The sequence below is a fragment of the Triturus cristatus genome, chromosome 4_1 (assembly GCF_964204655.1).
Source record: "Triturus cristatus chromosome 4_1, aTriCri1.1, whole genome shotgun sequence".
Lineage (NCBI taxonomy): Eukaryota > Metazoa > Chordata > Amphibia > Caudata > Salamandridae > Triturus > Triturus cristatus.
Window position 1 is genome coordinate 146,393,661 of NC_140585.1, and position 8,457 is coordinate 146,402,117.

The 8,457-nt window shown below is 40.8% G+C and overlaps 1 non-coding gene across 1 annotated transcript; it reads right to left on the minus strand.

Annotated features, from left to right (window-relative positions):
• Window positions 1-8,145: 8,145 nt before the first annotated feature.
• TRNAL-CAG (transfer RNA leucine (anticodon CAG)) lies at window positions 8,146-8,228 on the minus strand. Its single transcript has one exon. It is a non-coding gene; the product is annotated as a tRNA-Leu (tRNA).
• Window positions 8,229-8,457: the final 229 nt, after the last annotated feature.

An 8,457-nucleotide genomic window follows, 5' to 3' on the forward strand; every position in this document is an offset into this window, starting at 1 on the left:
AGAAACTTAAAGCAGCCCTGGCAAATGTTTTCAGACCAGTCCCCATACGGTGCACAGCAAGTGCAGTGAGTGAGCCTGATCACTACAAAGGGGGCTTTGGGAGGCTCTCCCCTCAAGAAAATTTAGGAAACAGTGGTGCGTTCCTAAAATTTAAATCATACAAATAGCTGGGGGTCCCTGGCTTCCAGTGGTGAGTCAATGGGGGTCCTTAGGAGTCAAAAGTTTGGGAACCACCGACCTATGGTGAACGAAAACCTGCAAACATTAGTATAGTGCATAGAACATTTCTGTGATGCCTCATCGTAGCATAAAGGGCACAGCACTCTGTAAATGGCATTCACCATAGTGCGCACAATTTATACCACCATTCGATTGAGCGTGAGGAAACACTACTATTTCACTGACACAGTTGGGACAACAAATTTACATTGGTATGCAATACCAATACACTGCGTGGCACAGGATTAAGTGAAAGCCACATTACCACCTCGTCCGTCTTCCTCGCCACAGTAATTACCACATGAGCTTTAGGCTCCCACAGAAACTCCAAGCAAAAAAAAGTCAGCCTACTAGTCTCCCATTCCTCCAACATGGCCCTCACCTTCATCCACTAATAGGATAAAAGGTGGCACCATACACCTCAAAGGCCTGTTTTTTCATTTCTGCACTGCTCCTAGTGCTGTTTCCAGTTTTGTAGGTAAGTGGGATCGAGGTCCTACTTTACCGGACTCTAGTATCCCTGGGGTCGAGGTGTCCTGGGCATGCTGGGTCGCCCTCATCTTATATATGATATGTTTCTGTTGTATCTTCCCTCATATCTCTGTTAGCACTGCAGCCCTATGCTACAGTGCCTGGTCTTAATGTTCCATTCCAGGCCTCTGTCTGTAGAATGTTGGGTTGCGGCCTGGTTGCTTTGCTGTTGGGTTCTCTATATTCAAATGGTTTGGAGAGCAGTTGGAGTTGGACGTGTAACCATCTTGCTCTCCTGTCTGCTGTGTAGCTGTTTCTGAATAAATCCTGTTTGAACCCTCCAGTGCCTACGCAGTTCATTACCACAATTTGTGGTGACGATCCTAAGCTACGCAGCCACACGCTGGACCTTGCGTGCATCTCGGCTTATCAATTCATTTGAATGATCTCTGCGCATCTTTGGCTGGTGGTAAGACTGCTCTTATTTATTTTATACCCCAGCACACGACACACAACACGACGCTCAGCACACCCAGGGAACGCTTCCCAAGGCCACTCAAGCTACCCGCTTTGATAATTCAAATGAATTTATGACTTACTTTTCAGTTTTATGCCTTACTTTCCTGCTGTCTGCATCAAGGCTGTTATCACTGTGTTACCTTTCCCAGTCTCACACATGCTCACACGTCGATTTCAAACTTCCGCTTTCGTGCACCAGTAGGCCTCAATCTGCCTGTCCTCGCTTGGCCTTGCACGTCACTGCCGGGTACCTAGCAACGTTGTGATGACCGGCGCGTGACTCGGCACGTGTCACACTCTGTACACGTCACCGCCAAGTACCTAGCAACGTTGTGGCAACAGGCGCGCGCGTCTGAGTGCATCACAATCTGTGCACGAAGTTTTGGTTACTGTGGCAACTAGCGGCCACTTCTGCACACTTTACACCACGTCACCTAACAACCACAAGCGATTGTCTAGCAACGTACTACCTTACTCTGCATTCTAGCCGATCACGACAATTGGCACATCTTTTATTTACCGTTTTCAGCACTTGTATTCATTTTGGCAGTGGATCACACGACGAAGATTCACACACACTTTTGATTTATAAACTTACCGTTTTCAGAGTTTGTACTCATTTCGGCAGTGGATCACGACGGTGATTCACACACCATTTGGCATTGATTAGCTTACGGTTTTAGCCTTTCAACTAATTTTGCAGTGGATCACACAACGGTGATTCACACACCTTTTCGCTTATATATTAACATTCATACAAAGTGGTTGTACCCTCTTTTCACATTGATTCGCACACCCGGTCAAGATCATCGTTCTTTATGCGAAATTAACTTTCACTGTACGCATACTATTCATATACGCTCATTCAACAGATTTCTATAATTTATTTTTCCTCTTCATTTCCCTTTCTCAGTTTCTTTGCATTTTCTGTTCTTGTTCTTCATTCGGTCTTCCCATTCTGCATAATTATGCAGTCTGTTATTCCTCCACCTTCCTTTCTCAAATCTCCAGGAGAACCTCCCCTTAGATGGGAGATTTGGTTTGATGCTTTTCAGACATACCTTGGAGCCATCGGTGCTTCAAGGTTTAGCAGTGAACGCAAGAAATGCCTCCTTCATTCACTGGGTTTTGAAGGTCGTTCAATCTTCAAGCATCTCCAAGAAATCACTCATCTTCCAGGTGATGACGTCGATGACTTTCAAGACACTATATCCAAACTCAAAATAAGGTTTGATAAGCAACCTAGTTTCATGGTTCTTCGTCATAACTTTTTTAAGAGACAACAGTCTGAAAACGAGGATGTGGATTCCTACATCTCTAGTTTACGCAGACTTGCTGCAGTTTGTCAGATTGATGTTTTCACAGACCAATTGATCCGTGATCAATCCGTGTGCCACTGTAGAGACAAACAGATTCGCCAAAAAGCTTCTTTCGCTTGCCAATCCTTCTCTTGAGGAAACATTAGCATTGAAACATCTCAGGTGTCATTAAAAGAACTGAATTTACTGATCCTGTTAATGCCATCATGAGTAATGCTAAGGAGAAATAAAATGACTCCAAGCATTCTTCTACTAGAAGTAACACTCTTAAGAACTCAAATACTGGGAGAAGTGTACCTGAGCTCCACAACACCAAACAGCTGTGTTATCGCTGTGGCAATCCTCCACATTTAAAAGGAGGAAAGTGTCCTGGAGCTAATGTAGTTTGTAGGTATTGTAAAAAAAACAGGGCACTTTGCTAAGGTTTGCTTGAAAAAAATTAACAATCAAAAAAGAGTGGTTGCATGTGTTCTAGAACCTGATCAAGAATCTGATTCTGAAGTCATTTCTGTAATCACTGATTCTCACGAATTTGTATCTGATGTGAATGATTCATGCGAATTTGTTGACCCCATTGTTGAGATTAGTATTGGTGCAAAACCGTTAAATTTACTTGTTGATTCAGGTGCTAGGATCACTATGTTAACACACAAACTTTTTTGTGAAACATGGGGCAACAGACCACTTCAACCTCCAGATCGCTCGCCGGACTCCTATGAAGGATGAAAGATTGACCTTCATGGTTTTTTTGAAGATGTGCTTGTTTTCAAGGATGGGAAAATTAGTGGCAAAATGTGTGTTGCCGTAAAAGGTTTGAACATCCCGGGGAGGTATCATCAAGCATTATTTGGGATGGTCCTCAAACCTGGTGCATCTGAACAAGTCCTGGTAGTCTCTGAAGATCAACATCTTTACAAATGGAAGGAGCGTTTTCCATCCGTTTTGGAGGGCCTGTGGGAACTGTGCGAGGCTTCATGCACAAAATTGTTGTTAAAGATGGAGCCCATCCTATTAAACATAAATTAAGGGGTGTACCTTATAGTGTGAGGGATGTCTCTGTGCGATCAAGGGATCATCGAACCTACAGAGTCGTCACTCTGGTTGTCACCCTTGGTCGTTGCGCGCAAGAAATGTGGCAAATTGCGTGTCTGGGTGGACTTGAGGTCTTTCAACAGGGAGATCTGGGTCGACTCTCATCCGCTGCCGAATATCTGTGATTTGCTTGCTAGTGTAAGAGGGTCTCGATTTTTCTCAAAGCAGGACCTAGCCAGCGCTTATCATCAGATTGAGTTGGATCCCTCATCACGTCCTCTTACAGCATTTGTGTCTCCCTTAGGCATGTTTCGGTACAAACGTATGCCCTTCGGACTTCCCTCCGCGGCTTCCGTTTTTTAACGAGTCATGCAAAATATGTTAGATGGGATTGATGGGGTACTTGTCTTTCAAGATGATGCATTAATCCATTCCAAAGATATCCAGACTCATAATTCATTACTCGAGAGGGTCCTTGATATTTTCAAGAATCATGGTGGGGCTGTGAAGTCCGAAAAATGCAAGTTTCTCGGTGATGAAATCGAATATTTGAGTCACCTAATCTCTGTGAGGGAATCAGACCCAGGCAGGGATTGTTGGATGCGATCACCCAAGCTCCTGCCCCATCTGATAAGGCTGGAGTCAAGTCTTTACTTGGTTTGCTGGAGTTTTATTCAAAGTTTGTTCCGAATTATGCCACTCTTGTAAGACCTATTAGTGCCCTCCTTAGTAAAGGAGTAGTGTTTGCATGGCCTAATGAGTGTGAGACTGCTTTGCGGTGTGTTAAAGGCTCCATCACTAATAGCAGTGTGCTTAAACCTTTTGACCCTGATTTACCCTCCTGCATAACTGTGGATACAAGTCAAGTGGGGTTAGGGGCCGTGTTGACAGAGAATGCCTGTAATGCAGAAAACACTGTCGCCTTTGCCTCCAGAGTTCTGAGGAATGGGGAGCTTCAGTACTCGGTAATTGAGAAGGAACTTTTGTCTTGCTTGAAGGCCATCGAAAAATTCTGTCCCTATATCTGGGGGAAGACGTTTCTTGTTGAGGATGGACCACAGGCCCCTTATTAATATACTTGGAGCTGGCACTGGTAAATGTTGTTCTCCGAGAACCCTCCGTATGGTATCTCGCCTCATGCAGTACCAGTTCGATGTCATTCATGTCTCTGGGGGTAGAAATCTCAGAGCGGATTATTTATCTTGTTTTCCCTTGAATGATAACAGAGAGAGTCTGTTATTTCTGATGTGGGGGGAAGAAGACTCTGATGATTGGCTTGTGGCCTCTCTTGATTTACCTGAGCATGGTCTCGGCACTGAAGAGAGTTGGATGAAGGATCTTGCTGATGATGATCTCTTGCAGCATGTGTGTGAGTTTGTCAGGTCAGGATGGCCCAGAGAACAGGTTATCCCTCAATGTCTACAACCTTTCTGGAAGTGGAATCCGAGATTTCTTTGGAGGGTGGTGTTTTATTGCGTGATGACAAACTTATTCCCCCACAAAGTCACAGAAAAGAGATTATTACTAAAGCACATGAAGGTCACTTATGGTCCACGCTCACCAAAAGAAGTATCCGTGATTGTTTTTGGTGGCCTTCTATGGACTGTGATGTTAATGAATTTGTTGATATGTGTTCTATTTGCCGATCAGCCTACAAAGGGTTGAAAGTTGTTACACCATCCCTTCTTCCAATTGAATGCCCTTCTGAAGCCTGGTCCAAGGTGGTGTTGGACATCATGGGACCGCTGGAACTTTTGCCTGGTGGGTGTCGCTTTATCTTTAGCTTGTTGACTCTGTGTCAAAATGGCATGAAGTAAAACTAGTTAAAGAAGTCTCCACTACTAACGTTATCTTTTTCCTCAAGGAGGTTTTTATTAGGGAGGGGTTCCCTGATACCATAGTGACGGATAATGGTACCCAATTTACCAGTGCTAATTTTGAATCTTTTCTGCAGTCATGCAAAATTAGACATGTTAAGTACTCTCTCTATCACCCCCAGTCCAATGGACTTGTTGAGCGCATGAACAGGGCTATAGGGGACTGCATTAGGTGGGCCAGGTCTCGTAATTGTGATATTCCCACTTCCCTTAATAGTATGCTTTGGTTCTATAGTACCACCCCACACTCCACGACCAAGTTGTCTCCCTTTCAGCTTTTAAGGGGAAGGAGAGCTAACAGTTGCTTTAAACCTGCCTAGATGAACAAATGGATCAAATCCGTTCCAGATGCTGACACCCTTATGGAATTGGTTAGAGGTAATGTCGCCAGCTCTCAATCCAAACAAAAGTCTTGGTTTGACAGCAAGAAAGCAATCAAGATTGTTCCTGTTGTTGTTTGTGATCTTGTATGCGTGAAATCCTCTTTATCTGTAAAGAAGGGTGAAAGCAAGTTTGGTCCTCCCATTTCTGTCACAACGGTAGGTAGGAATGCTGTTCAAGTTTAAGGAGGAAAGTGGTGGAATGTTGTGAAAATTGTCAAAGTTAGGAATTTCGCTCTATCCTCCTCAGCTGTTCCTTCCACGGTTACTGTACCTTCTGCGGTTTCCCCTAGAAGGAGCACAAGATCAAGAATTGTTCCTAACCAATACCGTTTTTGAACTGTTTCATTTTATTTAAAAATGCACTTCATTAAACACATTCTGTCTTAATGTGTTTTTTTTTTACATTTCATTTTTTTGTGTTTTTTACATTATTGGGAAAGGAGATGTTGTATCTTCCCTCCAATCTCTGTTAGCACTGCTGCCCTATGCTGTGTGTCGTGGAGTTGCGTAGAGTGGAGAAAAGAAACATAGAGTGGTATAGAGCGTTGCACAGTGGAGGAGAGTACTTCACTTCAAACAGGCAACATATTTTAACACTCTAATAAATACCCAAAAATATCAAATTCTAAATATAAAAATTAAATATCTAATTTTAACAAAAATTTAAAAAATACCCTAAATATTAACAATTTTTATAATGATCAATTAACACATATAGTATTATTATAACTAAAATGCCACACTATATCCCCACAAACACAACAGCCAACAATTAAAATGTAATAAAAATAAACAAAGCATAACACAATTAACATATGACATAATAAAAAACGTTTTAAATAAATGAATATTCTTATTATTTATAATTACTTAAAGGACTTCCCCATTCCTCTACAAACAAACCAACACACACCTAAAATATAACTTAACAAATATAACTTCTCAATTTACTAAATTATCAATAAAAAGGAATAATACATTAATAATTAATTATCAATAAATTATTTCTTAATTAGCTTCCCACTCTGTAAACCTAAAAACACAACACCCACACCTGACATATAATTTAAAAAATATCTTAATTACATAACTTACATAATTAATGGTCAATTCAATGATTAATACAAATGTAAAAGAATTAATCATTAATTATAATTAACTTCCCTGATCCTGTACCCGTATAAATCCCAAACTGCACCCAAAAGTTACCTCAAATAATAAATCAATTGCATAATATACGTAATTAATTATCAATTAAATAATTAATAATTAGAAATATATTATGAATTAACTAAAATGTGTTTACTTCCCACCCTGTACTCTTACAAATCCCACAACCTGCACCTATTCATAACTGAAAAATAAGTTAATGACACAATGAGTATAATTATAAATTACATAATTAATGATTAAAAATGTAATTATAAATTAATTATAATTAATTTACTTCCTACCCTACACACCACACAACCCGCAGCCAGAATTGAACTAAAAAAAAGTATCAATTACACAATTTGCATAATTATCACTTAAATAATTAATAATGTTTCAAATTAATTATTAATTATAATTAAATTACTTCTCACCCTGCACCCCTACAAAACCCACATGCCTCTGTGACACAAAAAAGTACAATAATCAGTATTTTTGTTCGATATTTACGTACTCACTCTTGGAGTTTTGAACTTTTATGGCAAGACTGTAGGCAAGAAGACATTAAAACTGTTATTTTTCTATACTCGGCCCAAAGACGACAAGTGACATGATATGTATTCAAATATTATTTAGAGTGCGGAAAAAGTTGCTAAACAGCGCTAACGTGGCTTTAGAGATTTGAAATGGCCTCTAATAAAACATGAGTTTATGTATTAAACCACTGGCAGCTGTTGCTGTGGAAGAGAGCTGCTCAGTGCCCACGAAAGGTGATTTATTTATAACTCTGAGAAAACATGTTCATTTCATTTCGCAAGTCTTGTCTGAAGATAAAGTGCCACCTTGAGGGCAGAAAAGGAACAGCTGCAAGATAGAAAGTAAAAACAATAGCCCGGGCAACAGACAGAAAATGTAAACCGTCAGAGAAATATAATTTTGTTAGGGGCAAAATATGCACCCACGGTTTAAGATGTCAAACCGGAAATTATTTTCTAAACGAAATTTTTTGAGAGTCTTTTCGAGTTCCTCACACAAATTTTTTCATGTTCAATAAAAAACACACATTTTAGTTACAACAGTGTATGCATGTCACTTTCAATTTGAACTGCGTGCACTGTTTATATTGGCAACCACCTTACAATGAACACATTATAATCAAAAACAAAAGATTGTTGTCAGAAGTGGGATTCGAACCCACGCCTCCAGAGGAGACTGCGACCTGAACGCAGCGCCTTGGACCGCTCGGCCATCCTGACAGATATACGTGGGGTCACCACGTGATCATATAATATGTTGAAAATATTATGATGTTTTGTCTGAGTATTTGGGGCCAAGAGTCTGCTTTCAGAGGCCCTGTGTGTCTGACCATCACTCCAGTCTTGGCTCCCCACAGGTCCAGTTTGCTGATGCGAGGTTCAGCCATGTTCAAAACCTTAATAATGAGACTGGCAGGTGTGTACGAATATAGTGGTCAATTGAACTGCT